The sequence below is a fragment of the Equus caballus genome, chromosome 23 (genome assembly GCF_041296265.1).
Source record: "Equus caballus isolate H_3958 breed thoroughbred chromosome 23, TB-T2T, whole genome shotgun sequence".
NCBI lineage: Eukaryota > Metazoa > Chordata > Mammalia > Perissodactyla > Equidae > Equus > Equus caballus.
The window spans coordinates 53,911,146-53,926,545 of record NC_091706.1 but is presented as its reverse complement, the minus strand read 5'-3'; the positions used below and the strand labels follow the sequence as shown (position 1 = coordinate 53,926,545).

The following is a 15,400-nucleotide window of genomic DNA, read 5'->3' as shown; positions in this document are numbered from 1 at the left end:
CCAAATCCAGGTGTTTAATCTAATATGATGCTTTGCTAGAATATTATTTTTTAAAAATATTTGTTATGCTGTGTACCAAAATAAGCCCCAAAGTTGAGAATTTATTTATAAGGAGGGAAAAAAAATAGAAGAACAAGATAATCCAATCTGGATGCAACCCAGATGCAATAAAAAAGATTCAAAGGAAAATATTCAAACATATAAAAATTTGTTAAATCACAAAACAGCAATTGAGAGGAAAAATATTTTCATCAAATGTGAAAAATGGTTAACATCCATATTCAAGTGTATAAAAGAAAATAACCCCAAGAGTTAAGGGGGCAAAGGATTTGAACAACTTCACACAAAAAGAGATATAAATTATAAAGAAAATAAACATAAAATAACAATCAAAATATTAGTTTGCACTTCTCAAATGAGCCAAATTGGATTAATAATAATCCACATGCTAGTGAGGATGTGGTATAAAATATCCACACCATTGTTGTGCTCTTGTAATTCAGGGTAACTATTTTGGAAAGTTATATTGAAATGTTACTGTTTGAAAGTTCATAATAATTCTGGCTCCTCAGCAAAAATATCAATAGAGTGGATACAAAATGTTTCAAGATGTTCATTGTGGTTTTATTTATAATTGTAAAATAATAATAGGAACAGTCTGTACAAATGACAACAAACGGCTGGTTATAATAGTATGAAAGTCAGGTGGCCTTCATGGACCACCGCAGTGCATGACAGTACAACACTGTCACGGCGTGATGAAAAGCAACCCTTAGGAAGTCTATGTAGGCACAGGAAAACATATTTATGCAGATCAATGAAAAAATATGTGTTTAAAATTATATGTGCACTGAGATTATACCCAATAAAATATGTAGAATTTGGGTTAAGATTCAAAGGAACTTAAGTTTTTAATAGAATTATTTCAAAATTAATAAAAAGAGTGGCTAATATTTACTAAGGACTTACTAATGACAAGCACTGTTCTACATGTTTTAAATATTTTATCTAACATGATCCTCAAACAACAGAATTAAGTAGGTACTATTAACATCTCCATGTTATAGATGAGGAAATTGAAGCCCAAAGAGGTTTAATAATGTTTTTCAAGGTCACTCGGCTCCAGTCAGAAGGTGCACGGTCAGAATTGAACCCCTGGCCATCTGGCCTCATGACGACAGTACTATGAAATCTTCTTTTTCAAGCTATTCTATACTATAGTGGAGATGTTGCTTAAATGATTAACAAAGAAGGACTTTTCTGTAAACTTTTCTACTCAAAGAAATCTAAAAGTGTGAAACAGATCTCTTTAGTTCTTTGCCAAATTCCATGGGGATTTCTCTGACTCTGTTAGAATTCTCTATTTACAAGAAGCTGGGGAAATAAGGACTAGCTCCCATTCCTTCTGTCGTTGCTAATGCACCAGTCTCCGCCACACCCCAATTCAGGGAGAGTTAATACAGCCGGCTCTCCAGAACCATCGGCTCCAGCGTGCGTGCTGAGTGAAGATTACCTTCGCCTGTTCTCGCTAACCTGGTGAACACCGCACTCTACCGCAGGGGAGCGCTTTCCTGCTGGAGAAGAAACTCCAGTTAAATCATAGAAAATCACGTCTCCTGTGTGAACGAATGCAGAGGCACAGGCCAGAAAAAATGTGTTACAACAATTGGGGGTTTTTTCCCTTTCATAGAGGAAAGCCTGCAGGAAATTCCACCTTGAGCACTTTTGCCAGATGACGTAGCATTTTCTTTTTTGCTTTCACTCAACAACAAAGGTAAGTCTGAGTGTCATGCACACACATACGCAGTTTAGATTCCCTTTAAAGGAAAATTCCACTGACTTCTCTAGCAGAGCATGAGACCACCAGAGGTGGTGACATTTTTGGCAGACCCCAAATACTGATTCATCACTCTAAACCAGTCCTCTTCTCTAGCTCGTTCCTAAGAATCAATATTATTTTTTTAGTTTTAGTATATTAAGGTATAAATATTTCAAGATCTTTTCCTACAAGTCTTCATCAATAATGAAAGAGACTGAGAGACAAGAAGGACACAACAAATAAACAAGGACCGATTTTCAGCAGAAACAAGCTCCATTGAACCACCCTTGGGTCGCAATTGCTTGTCTTACCCGGGAGTCCTCGAGACTCTCTGGACTTGGCTGATTTTTCCCTGAGGTCTCATCTCGGTGACCTGGAGAGTGTGTGGGGTGTTCAGCGAGGTGTTCAGTGGGCAGGAGGAAGTCACGAATTCATCCTTCCTACTTTACCCACCACCCAGCAAGTCCACCTAGAGGTGAGGCTCCAGCATGCCTTCACCATGGCTGCTCAGCAGGTGGACAATGTGGCTTCTGTGACAGGATGATGTCAGCAGCCAGTGTCAGGGCCAAACTTTGCAAACACTTCTCAACTTGGCAAGTCATTTCAACTCTCAGTCTTGCTTTCTCTTAGTGGCCAGATGAGGAAAAGGACAATGATTAAAATACACTCCGGGTCACATTTATAAAACATTTTAAGATTCTCTTAATGGGATTTATTTTTCCGCAACATGCAAAACTCTAAATTCCATTAACTATGTTTAATGGCATGCCAAGGGGAAAAATTCATGTACACAATTTATAACATAATACCTTTAATACGTTTAAAGACGCATTACGATGTTGAAGGAGAAAATATATATATAATACATATGACATATTTTATTTGATACCAAGTGAGACTTCCCTTAAAAAAGAACCATAGTGTCTTAAATCTATTTTTAAGAAATTGAGTCTACCTAGAAAGGACATAAAGAAAGATTCATTGAGGGGGAGAATGTTTCATAAATATAGTATGATTCGGTGTAAAATTTGTAACATTTAATTTGGACAAATGTATAGGAGGGATTTCACAGACCTCAATTTTAACACCTTAAAGCGCATGTTTCTCAGTCGGTATTTCGGCTTTCCTGAAGGGGTCGTGAAGTGAAATGAATCCAAGCGTCTGCTCCCTGGTGTGGGAATGGGAATTTACTTCTTTAAAGCTATGGGAGTTTTGCTTAGGATTTAATTTCTGTGTCACGAAGGTTAGAATATATTCACCTTTGGTTGGTCCCATCCAGCTGTGAGATTCTGTTAGTGTCTCTTTTCCAGGAATTATTTCTAGGGCATTCTCACAGAAGATTTTGGGGAAAAATATCCTCTCATTTCCTTCTTTCCAAAGACTGATTGTTTGACCCCACAAATCAGAATTCATTGCTGCTGCTTCTGGGCTGAGAGCTCCCCGCTCTGCCCCTCAGGTACACTCTGTGTCACTCTCCTCTGAATGACAGGTATTCGTTGGCAGGTTGATTTCCTCCATTAACCTATAAGCTCCTTGAAGGCCAAATCCATGTCCTATTCTTTCAAGTGTCCCTTCCTCCAATATTGACAATAGCGATAGACCCCCTGAAAGCAGAGAAGAATTGGGAAGAACTTTGCACATAGAAGGTTCTCTACACTTGTTCAAGGAAGATCAGATGCACCTCAGACGTTGCAACTTGGTGTCTCAGAGACGGGCGCAGCTCAGCAGCCGAGTCTCCCTCCTCTCCAGCCCATGACACCCGGACCAGCCTGGGCCCTGGTGTAAGAGCGAGTTTGTGTATCACTCAGCTAGGCTATGGAGCCCCGTGGTTTGGTCAAACATCAGTCTAGATGTTCAGGTGAAGGGATTTTTTCACATATGATTAACATTCAAATGATTAGGCTGGAAAAGCAGGTCACCCTCCATAGTGTGGATGGGCCTCATCCAATCAGTTGAAGGCCTGAACAGAAAAAACTGAGGTCCCTTGAGGAAGAAGGAATCCTGCCTCCAGACTGCCTTCAGACTCAAGACTGTGACATCAGCTCTTTCCTGGGTCTCCATCCTACTGCCTACTGCCACTAACTAATTGGTACTTTCACAGAAAGCCAGAGCAGGGGTACAGGATGCATTCACCCCTCTCGTGATTAGCTTCCCAGCCCCACTCCTGGACCAAAAAAAAGGAAGTGGATATGAGATGCTTCATGAATGTTTCCATCACTCTGCACTCTGATGCCACCTCAGCTGCTAGCAGATGCCAACCTCTGCTAACTTCCCCGGGGCCTGAACCACAGGCCAGGACAGCCCTGGGTTTACTTGCATCTACCACCCAATTTAAGTCATGTGCCTTTTCCCCAGGAAATCATGGATTATCTGAAGATGAGAGCTTATCTCTACTGGTAAAAGCAGATTTTTTTAAAGGGCAAGACCCACTCCAGCAGACATACTTTGCTATCCCTCAGTAACTATTCTTTTGTATCAGCCCCCTCCCCTGTTGAAATGTCTGCATTCCTTTCAGCCCTTTCCAGAAGGGTTAAGATCTGACTTTGTTTCATTATCAATTCTAAGGGGACCGTCTATTGATGCTTAAAGGAGCCACGAAACTAGATTAAGTTCTCCTCTTAAAATCCTAGACTTCTTGCCTAACTTTAAAAATAAAAATAACAGGGGCCGGCCAAGTGGCCTAATGGTTAAGTTCCATGTTCTATGCTTCAGTGGCCTGGGTTTGGTTCCTGGGTGCTGACCTACCCCACTCATGGGTGGCCATGCAGTGGCAGCGACCCACATACAAAATAGAGGAAGATGGGCACAGATCTTTAGCTCAGGGTAGATCCTCCTCAAGCAGAAAAAAAAACAACAGAAAGATTGGCAACCGATGTTAGCATAGGGCAAATCTTCCTCAGCAAAAATATAATAAATAAATAAATACAACCAAGACAGAGGTAACTGGAAGATGGATCACTCCTTCAAAACTACAAGGTTACCATTTTCAAAGGATGCTATTTCCCAATAAAATCTCATAGGAAAAGTCAATGGTATTCAATTGCCCTGGTGTGTGCACAGTTACTTCCTTGCATAAAACTTTTGCTAAAAGCTGAAACAATTTAGCATTTTCTCCTTCAATCTATTCTCCACATGAAAAGGCAAATTAGATCACAGTAGAATTTCCTGCTTAGAACTCTTCACTGCTCTGCATGCCCTATAGAATAAAATCAGAATTCCTTGGCATGTTGTATAAAGATCAGAGACACAAATGCTGACAGCCTGGAGGTGGGGACAATGACTGAACCGGATGGGCAGAGGTCTGACCAACTGGGAAGTGCACGCGTCATCCATTGGTGCTGTGCTGGAATTAGAACAGGATTGCCAGACTTTCTAAATTTTCTGTAAAGCCGGGAAATCTAGGTTTTTCTGTGTAAAAGATCCTAAATTTTAATGTTAACACCTTATTTTAAAGAAATACTGAATGAGCCAAACAAAACCCATCTAATTTCCCATTTCAGCCCACGGCCCCTCTTTGCAATGCTGGACTCTGACGTCCGTCCACCTGTAGGGCTTCAGCTCTCACTCTGCCCCTTAAACACTTACCCAGCGCTCTGATCATAGTCTGAGAAGGGCAGCTCTGTGAATGCACCCCACTGGTTCTCAGTGCGGGCCTCAGTCACGTGCTCACAAACCCCTTCTTGCCTGCTTTTCTTACCTGCAAACATGTAAGTCATATGTCACGATAGCTCAAGCGCATTTCCTCAAGGCATCCCTCCTCTCTACCCAGGCCATACTCACCATACTGTCCCTTGTCCCCCTCCCTCTCTATTGAACTTCCCTATTATAACCATAATATTTGGCTCTTTTTTATTCACCTGGCTTCCCCCAAAAGACTGTAAGCTCCCAAAGGCAGAGACAGCATCTTAGCGATCTCTGTATTCTCAGCACCTGATGCAGTGCCTGGTGCTTCATCATCATCATCAATACACGTAGTACCGACTTCAGTCCTGATACCTTACAAGTGTCAATTCTCACAGCAACCAGTTTCGTCCTCTTCATTTTACAGATGAGGAAACTGAAGCAGGGAGTGTGACAAGATTCAACACCAAATAGTCTAGACTCAAAGACCTTGCTTCTAGACCACGGTTCTAGACTATATTTCCTCCCATACAGAGCAGTGTCATTCTTCAGAAATTAAATCCAAAGATCATTTCCTAGTAGTTGACCACTTTTCAGTATTTCTAATCCCTTTCTTATGTACGTTCAGTGGCTAATCAAACAAAAGGGCTCAGAGACTGTTTTGCCAAGAAGGCAAAACTTTATTAAAATAACAGTGTTCAAAGAATCTAAGCCCACGTCACCTTCAGATTTCTTCTGCCCTTGATTCAGCCTTGGTGAAAAGAAGAGTGTGGCCTGACCCAGTGTAACCCCATTAGGGAGTTTCTTCTGGTGCAAACAACAGTTTAAGCAAATATGCCCTTCTGTTTTCTCTAGTGCTCTTGGTTATTGTAGGAAAATCCATGGGGGTTCATGTGGGAAATGAAAGGGCCAGAGACAGCGGGACTTTTCATCATACACAGAAGTGCAGTGAAATGCTTTTTATTCCCGTTCGAGCAGTTATTATTCATCTGTGTGACTGAGGAACAGAAGGTCTAAAGAGAATCTAAGTCCTAGACTGGCCTCTGCTCCTTCACCCAGATGGAAGCTTCAGGGCGAGTGCTGTCACTCTCAAAGACCACGGAGTCAGCCTTTTCCTGTGCAGTTCAAGGACTCAAACTACAGACGCTGTCCTGTTTTTAATCTGATTATAAATACCCAAGTGAAGTAGTTAAATGTTTAGAAAAGGTGAAGACCTGACAATGCTAAGAGACTGAGGTGCTCTGTTGACACGTAAATAATGGAGCCAAGGACAACACAGGAAGTCATTTAGTGCTAATGATCAGAATGTAAAAAGCACTGTGTCCGTGTGCAAAGTCCTTCTCTTGGCCAACATCTGTGAATGGATCACTGAAAAATCTGATAAAGGAACATTGTAAAAGTACTCAATGTAATCCAAATGATCTCCATCCGCTACAGCTCCCCTTCTGTAAGGCTCGAACTTGGCATTGTAAAACATTTCAATTACCAGTTTGCTTCAAAATGAACGATGTACCTGTGGTTAGAAGCCTGCCTTCCTGTCATCAAGGTATTTGAGACCCAGAAAGCTTAACTCCCTGTTTGATATTGATTTTCCTTCTGTAATTTTTTAAATAAAGATTTCATGCCCTATATATATGCTTTATTTTTCCCCTCAAAATCTTTTTATACTCCTGACCGATGGAATGTGCTGCCATCTGCTGGTCATCGGCATATAATTCCATATTAACAATTTGGGGTCCTTGAGGAAAGAACTATGAAAAACTACACACATTGTTCTAGAAGCAACTGAAGTAAATTACAGTAGAGTACACTTGCCACTTTAGAAGTGACCTTTAAATTATAACACCTCTCTTTTTGACTTTTTCCTTTTTGTTTCTTTCTCATATGAAGCCAACATGACTCAAGTATAGAACAATGTTGACTCCTAGGTTTAAACAAGAAAAAAGCAAATATTTGCTGCCACTTCCTGTTCAAGTTCTTTAGCATTTCTGAGCTTTCATTTTCTCTTTCGCTGAAACTAAAAACATAATAATTAATTAATGTGTTTGTTCGTCCATTTATTGCTTCATATAGTCGTTCACTCAGTTATTCATTCAATGAATGAATATAAGGCATAATACGCACCTAGGAACCACGCTCTGTGCAACATGACTGGGACACAAAACTGACCAACGCGACAAGGAAGGAAAAATGAAGAATTTCAAGCCAAAATTACATGAGAATCTGTTTTAAAGTGTGCCTAGAATCCATCCGTTCAGTTGTACCAAATCTGTGATGCCTGGGCTTAGTGACAGTCTGAGGAAGAGAGAGATGACAGGAAGGGGTGGACAGGAAGGAAAGGGAGGGGGATTCAGAGACAGTGGGCAGGCACAGAGAACAGGATGCAATCCAGGCAAGACAGCACGCAGAGGACAACTTCTTGTTTCCTCTCTATTTTGAACCCAATATAAGCATAAAACTCTTTAATAAAGAGCTACATGAGTTAGTAGGAGTATGCTCCTTTTGGAGCAAGATTTGTGTCTAATGTTTTAACTTAATTCTGGCAATTGTTGTCAGATAATCTAAAATAAGATTTTGCGTCTGTTACCAGATCTCTGGGGAGGCCCATGAAACTCTCACCAACACCATGCTTCCTTCCTCTTACCTTTGCCCCATTTGGCCAGCAAGAGCTATTCTCACGGTTGGATCAGAAGCATGCTCCTCAATTCAGCCACTCGGTGGCAATACCACAGCCATTGATAACACACCACAGAGGTGCCATATCTCGATGAAACACCATCCCTCCGCTTGAAACTTGGTGCTTACGATTCCCTCCTCCTCCTTTCACCCTTGACCTTGCTAACTAGAAACTGTCTCTCAGGACCCTCGTCACATAGCCCCTCCTCCAAGAAGTTTGCCTTGATTCTTCCCAAGCTACCAAGCTGATCAAGAACTCCCTTCTTCCACTTCCTCTCAACGCTTTATAAGTGCATTTTCCACTGCAGCTGGGAAACGATTGTGTAATTATTAATAAGCTCCTCCACAACCTCAACCTCCTTCCAGATCCCTCTTTCCACCTCCTTGCCTTGGCTGAAACCTAGTCAACCATTTCCCTCCACAGCCCTCTCGTGGGGAGGTTGATGCACCTCTCCGTATACTATGGGATCGTGAGGAAGGGTGGTGTTCTCCTGGTTCCTCACTGCCAGTTCTGGATGGTTTGCTTCCCTGATCTCTATAAAACTATAACTATTGTGACGTCTCTGCCATCCTTGTGGCTGTAATTTGCCAGCCCCTCCAGCAACTGGCTCCTGCCTCCTTGTCTTATGCTTATCCCCAGCCCTGTCACAGTCCCAGGAGATGCAGTATGAATGCAGACAACACACCCAAAACACGCCTTCTACCCTATCTGATCATCTGATTCAGTTGTTCACTCCCTTGAACTTGCCGTAGCCTAGGGTTACTATTCTTCTAAAACCTTGAGCTTCAGTATCGCCCTCCAGGACCTTCCCTCCCTCCATCTTTCACACCTCTTCACCCTGCCATCACTCCTCTTGGACTTCTTTAAGACCTCCAGTTCCTTGATCCCCGACTTTCACCCGTCACCCAGCTCCTTCCTGGTCTCTTTGTTCCCTCTAAGGCTGGACTCCCATGTTTGATAATATGAACTCACCTCCCTGACGCCCTCCATTCCTTGAGGTCCTATCTAATTAGTCAGTAGGGGCCTGTCTCGGAGAACTGTATACCCCTGCAGATTGGACCACTTCAAATTCATGGTCCCTAATCTGACATGGTCTCACAACCATGTCAAAAATGTGCCATCTATCCTCAAATCCATATGCAAACTCCATCTCCCACTTTGTTGAGACAATTAGGCCATCAGGAGTGGTCTCCCAGAGGTTCTCAACACCTGCTCTTAAATTTATCTGGAGCTCATTCTTACCTCCTTTCTTGCAGACTCATGTCTCTGTCCTCTGACACAGGACAATGCTCCTGCCAGGACTTCCAATCCCGTCCCTCCGGGATTCTCTGGGATCCTGCCTCCTTAGCCATCCGTCTGTATTAGAATCTTCCAGTTGTTCTTCAGTGTGAACTTTTTCCCCTCTGCTGAGAAACACATTCAAAACTCTCCCACCATTAACTGGAAGGGGGAAAAACAACCATTGACTTTCTACCCTCTTCTTATCATGTCCCAAGGTCTCCTCCTTTTTCATCCAAACTTCATGAAGGAGGTGTCTGTTCTCTCTTTTCCTCACCTCTAGACTGTTCCTCATGCTCTTCAATCTGGCCGCATTTTCTGTTCTTCATGGAATAATCAATGTGAGTTTTTTGTTTTTATGTTTAATATGCTGGAGTGGAGGGCTCTGTACGTATAAAGAAGTGTTTAAAAGCTATATGGTTTTAAAATTAACGTTCAATTTCTTAAGGTCGCAAAATCAAAAATAAGTCTTTCTTAAGTAGTTATGCCCAACTTACAAATTTTGTTATTCTATTTCTAAATTTAGTACAATGATAAATATCATCACTTTTTCAGTGGTTATTGGATGAACATTTCTATATTGAACAGAATAATTGCCCTCAGTCCTTTTTTATAATTATATTTACTGAGATATTTTAAACATTTTTCAAAAATTTAACATTTTCTTTCATTTTTAAGCATTTCAAATTCATTACAGGACAAATTTACAAAGCCTATAAACAAAACATTTCCAAGAACACAAATATTTTTTTAAATAAAATTATTTATATATGGAAAGAACTATCTCTTTTACTCAGAGACATAGCAATCAAATCAAGACATCTTTTTTTGACCCACAGTTTTACTATTATCAGGCCAGAAAGGAAATGCAAGGACTTCAGTCATAACACCTGCTTTTATAAGCACAGATTTCCTAACTCTATATATCCATCCTATCAGAAAAATTACTACTTTTGCACCATCAATAGTTGCAAGAATCATTGAGCTATCTCTTAATTTATAACCAGCTAATCACAAAGGCTCATACGGCATCCTTTAAATTCGTCCAAAGCAGAATACAGATCATTGATAACCCTACTTGAGGTTATTTCTTAGGAAGTCTGATTATCTGATAAATGTTATCAAAAATAGTAAAGTATCAAAAATATCAAAAATAATCACTGAAAAATCAGAGCACTCCACCAACTTAGTGCAACAGCCCCAGGGTGGTACCAACAAAAAAGGCAATCAACTCTCATGATAGGAAATGAAATATTGATGTAAATCACTCAGCAAATGTTTTATGAAAACTGTAGAGTCCTGTCGTTTGAATTGTAAATGACCATATCTAAAGTAAAGTGATCAAGAGAATCAGCCGTTAGTTTATTGCTTAGATCTGCTCATCCTGAACCTACAAAAATCTCCTTTCCCTTGGAGTCAATGACACTAAGACAGACACAGGAATATATACGGCACCCTTTCCTCTGATTATGACCTCCTCCCCAAGTCCTACTTGTCCAGCTCCTCATGCCTGGGTTGTAAATCTACTAGTCTGAAGTATATGGCTTTATGAAAAAAATTAAGAAACATCAGAGAACATCCAGGTTTTTCAAGTAGATACAAAGTCAGATTTCACCATTTTAAGATAGATACACCAAGGAATTTGACTGTTCAAAGGTAAAATTCTAGCCCCATCAAGGACGTCAGCATCATGGTGGAGTGCACTTGCCCGGGACTCTCTCCCCTCCAACATACAACAAAAAGAGGCATCCATACTCCAACAGAGGACACCCTCACAACACAAAATCCTCTTGCACCCACATGACAGAGGGCAGAGAGGCTGGACCCCGCCCCACCCTCGGAGGAGCTGGAACGGGGTAAGAGAGAACTTTGCTCCCTCCCCTGAAGACTGTGAGGTTCTCTGAGGGAAGGAATGGGAGAGGGGGTTGCACATTTGCAGGATCACCAGAGACTTCCTAGGGCCGTTACAGCCTGGAGGGAAGCCCTCTAACGGGGAAAGCTTTCATGAGGTGGGGCGGGGGCGGGGGCGGGCAGTGACCTCATCAAGCCAACACCCCAGCCCAGGAGACCAGATAGTAGGAGCAGAGCAAGAAAGCCCATAGTGCACCCAAGAGAAAGCGCCCCTCCCCCCACCTGCCCAGTGTGGCTCCACTGCCTGGGATCTCAGCTCAAGAGTGGGGCTCAGACTATGTGGCTCTCGACCCCCAACCAGTGGCAATAGGCAGTAACTGCAACCGATTAAAATTCTAACCTCATCATCTCGTACGTATATATGTACATATATATTTCTGTAGAATCAGGGTTTAAAATTGGGGTTTAGAGGAAAAGTATTTATACATGTATCTATCTATTTAACATGTTTTCAATTTAGAATATGGATCAAGTCAAAACACTGAAATATGAATGGCCAACATGCATATAGGAAAAAGCTTAAACGTATGAGTAGTCAGATAAATGCACATTAACCACAAAATAGATTATATATTTGTAAATATAATACTTGTTATTGGTGAATGTGTAGGAAATGGACAACTTCATTTTCCTCCCAGAGAGTGCAAGGTGGTAGTAACTTCTTACAACCTGGCTCAACACAAAATGTCTACTCCTTTTGATTCCCTATCTCTACTTCTAGAAAAATTATCTTTAGGAAAAAAACTATATTTAAACAATTGTTTATATAAAACAACTAGAAATGACATGAACATCCAATGAAAAGGAATGTTGATTGATTAAATGGCTATACAAAATATAAAATCTGATATTGTCTAAAAACTTATTATTGTCAAATCATCTTTGCCTTTTGGCTTAAAATCAAAATCAGAGGCCGGCCTGGTGGCATGGCAGTGGGGTTCTCGCCCTCTGCTTTGGTGGCCCAGGTTTGCAGGTTCAGATCACACAGACCTACACAGTGCTTATCAAACTCTTCTGTGGCCGGGGGTCCACATGTACAGTAGCGGAAGGTGGGCATGAATGTTAAGTCAGGGCCAGTCTTCCTTAGCAAAAAGAAGAGGATTTGCAGTGGATGTTAGCTCAGGGCTAATCTTCCTCAAAAATGAAAAAAGTCAAAATCAATTGCACATTAAATTAGAATTACAAGAATAATCTGTGAAATTCTATGTATTTTTATATACTTTACAAAGTTTAAATACAAAATACAGAGCTTTACCCCAAACTTAACACAAAGGTATTAAGACTATGCTTGTTTTATTTCATTTCTATATTTAATTCTAAACTTTTCTAAGGTTGTACAGTAATTACCTATGGTTACCATAAAATTTATTTTCTAAACTGGGACATTTTTGAGATGGAAAGTGGGAACACTAACAATAATTCAAATGCGTTAGTTGATTTCTATCAGGGATCTCAGGATCGTCCACGCTCACCAGACCAGCCCATATTACCCCATACTTATCCAAGCACAGGGAGCAGTTTACAACTGGGGTGAGCAGAGCTTCCTGGGTCAGTGTCCGCGACCACAATATGAGATTTCAGACCAGGTCGCAGGACCTGAGAATCCCCTGCTTCCTGAGAGAGTCCATCCGTGCTGCCGGTAGACCTGCGAGGTCCCTTTACAATTGCTGCGTCACCCAGGGACTTCAGGCTTATATCCTTCATAGGGATTTTGTGATTTATACTGACTGAGTTCTTACTGAATTCTCCCTTTGTTCCTTTTGTTGCCTGATTTGGGTAGATTGAATTCTCCACCATCAACATCCTGGATTCCTTTTAATGCTTCTGACCAGCCACAGCTCTGAAGTCGTTTTCATATCATCTCATTGGCTTTGGTATTTTCTTCATATTTTCTTTTCTGGCTCTGAAATGATAAGTTTTTGTTCATGCTACAGATAAAGGTCACCAACAAGTTCCTAATAATCAAATCTAATCAATCATTTTTATTCCTAATTTTAATGGGCTACATCATGGTCAGTTATCTGAACTACTCTCTCCAGCAACTTCAGTTTCCTTCATATGTATTGTCTCTCTCTATCTCTGTCAGACACACACACACACACACACACACACACACACACTCTGCTCAACTCCCTAACTTCTTGGCTCATCCCTTAAGACCCAGCTCAGATATCACTTTCTCCAGGAAGACCAGGAAACGTGCCCTGCTCTGTGCTTTCACAGCCCTGAGTGGCAGTCTCTAACCTCACGCTCAGCACACTTTCCTATCATCTGACTTCTCTTTCTGACTCCTCTCACCTGGGAGTTCCATGTAGGCTCAGAGTGTATACGCATACATCTTTCTCTCTTCGGCACTTAGCTTGAGCTCAGCACATCGTGGGAAGAACAGATAGTAATTAAGAGATCCGACTCTGTAGTTAAGACAGATTTAGGACTGAATCCCGATTACCCGAGTTACATAAGTTTGAGAAGACTTAAAATGCGCTGAGTCTCATGCAATAATAGTGATAATGTCACCTACTGTGCACTTCTCAAGCATCACATTCCACCTTGAGTTTTATTATCTTAGTTTGTTTGCATCTCTGTGAAGTTCACGGACCCCTGGGAGAGGTAACATTTTAAGCTGATATTGGACATTTACAACTTGCAGGAACGAAAGGTTTGATTGATTTTTTTTTGGTGGGGAGGAGAGAGGAAAGACCACAAGGCCCCAAACAGACAAGGAAGCTTTTGAAAGAAGCAATAAGCACAAAAGAGAGGTGAGAAGGATTCAACTTCTCTTGGTCTGCTCATCAGAAAAACGGGGATTAGAGCGGCACCCGGGTGGAAAGGTGGCTGTTAAGGGTTAAACGAAGAATATATGGTTCTCAGTAAATATTAGCTATTTTTAATGTTGCTCTTGAAGATGCTCAGAAGACAACCATGACCCCATTCCCATTTATTTTTAAGTCTTTATTTGCAGACAACACATGGATTTAGCAAGGAAAGAAAGAAATGCTCTTAGAGTTACTTCTTCTATTTTAATTTTTCTCTGTTGCCCACAGGTGTGCCTTAAGTTCTAACAGTAGAATGAGGAGCAGAGGCCACTCAAGGGCCTGTCTTACGAGTCTCTCAACGTCTTAGTCAGTTGGGGCTGCTATAAGAAAACACCACGGGCCAGGTGGCTTAACAGCAAGCCTTTATTTCTCACCGTTCTGGAGGCTGGAGTCCAAGATCAAGGTGCTGGCAGACGCAGCGTCTGGTGAAGGCCTTCTTCCTGGGTCGCAGACAGCGCTCCTCTCGCTGTGTCTTCACATGGCAGAAGGGGTGAGGGAGCTCTCTGGGGTCTCTTTCGTAAAAGCACGAACCCTATTTATGAGGGCTCCACCTTCACAACCTGATCGCCTCCCAAGGGCCCCACCTCCTAATACCATGACTCTGCGGGTTAGAGTTTCAACATACGAATGTGGGAGGGACACAAACATTCCGTCCATGACACCATCACAGCTCAGTCCTGACGTACTGAGCAGAGCAGATTATGTTTCAACTGTAAAGTTAAAATACATCTGAGCATCTCTAACTTCTTGGTCCTTTTCTATACGGAGGACAGAAAGCGAGGCCCGGGTCTCCTTAGCGCAAGGCTGAACATTCTTCCTTCACCAAGGGAGGGGTGTGGGGTTTAGGCTTCATCTTGTAGTTTGCTTGTCCTATAATAGAAATAATAATATCTATTTCAAAGGATGTGAGGCTTCTGGGATTCCAGGAAAGATGGCCATTTTGTCAACCAGAATATCTTCTTAATGCACAGCATTGTTATAGGGAGAGTGGAAAGTTGGATAAGATTTTTCTTCACTGAATCTCAATAATACTTAATTATGTCCTCTTCAGTAGGGGCCCCAGAAATGAAAGGATAGATACAATTAGAAGAAGAGACAAGATCACTTGAAATGAAAGCTATTCCGAGCTATTTCTAGGGTCAAACAGACTTAGAACAGAAGGAAGGAGGGGGAAAACTAAGGGAGTGGAACTTGATGGCATTGCAATAAGACAATTAAACCCTCGGGGAATCTCCAACCATCCAGAGCCACGTTCAAAATAGACGGTCACAACCGGCC

The 15,400-nt window shown here is 41.6% G+C and overlaps 2 long non-coding RNA genes across 2 annotated transcripts; both read right to left on the bottom strand.

Moving 5' to 3' along the window:
* Nucleotides 1–2,613: 2,613 nt before the first annotated feature.
* Nucleotides 2,614–8,609, bottom strand: LOC138920382 (uncharacterized). The gene is made up of 3 exons (XR_011431465.1): nucleotides 8,085–8,609; nucleotides 5,405–5,516; nucleotides 2,614–3,423 (listed from the first exon to the last, which is right to left on the bottom strand). It is a non-coding gene; the product is annotated as an uncharacterized lncRNA (long non-coding RNA).
* A 1,268-nt stretch (nucleotides 8,610–9,877) lies between these two features.
* LOC138920381 (uncharacterized) lies at nucleotides 9,878–14,740 on the bottom strand. The gene is made up of 2 exons (XR_011431463.1): nucleotides 14,497–14,740; nucleotides 9,878–13,209 (listed from the first exon to the last, which is right to left on the bottom strand). It is a non-coding gene; the product is annotated as an uncharacterized lncRNA (long non-coding RNA).
* Nucleotides 14,741–15,400: the final 660 nt, after the last annotated feature.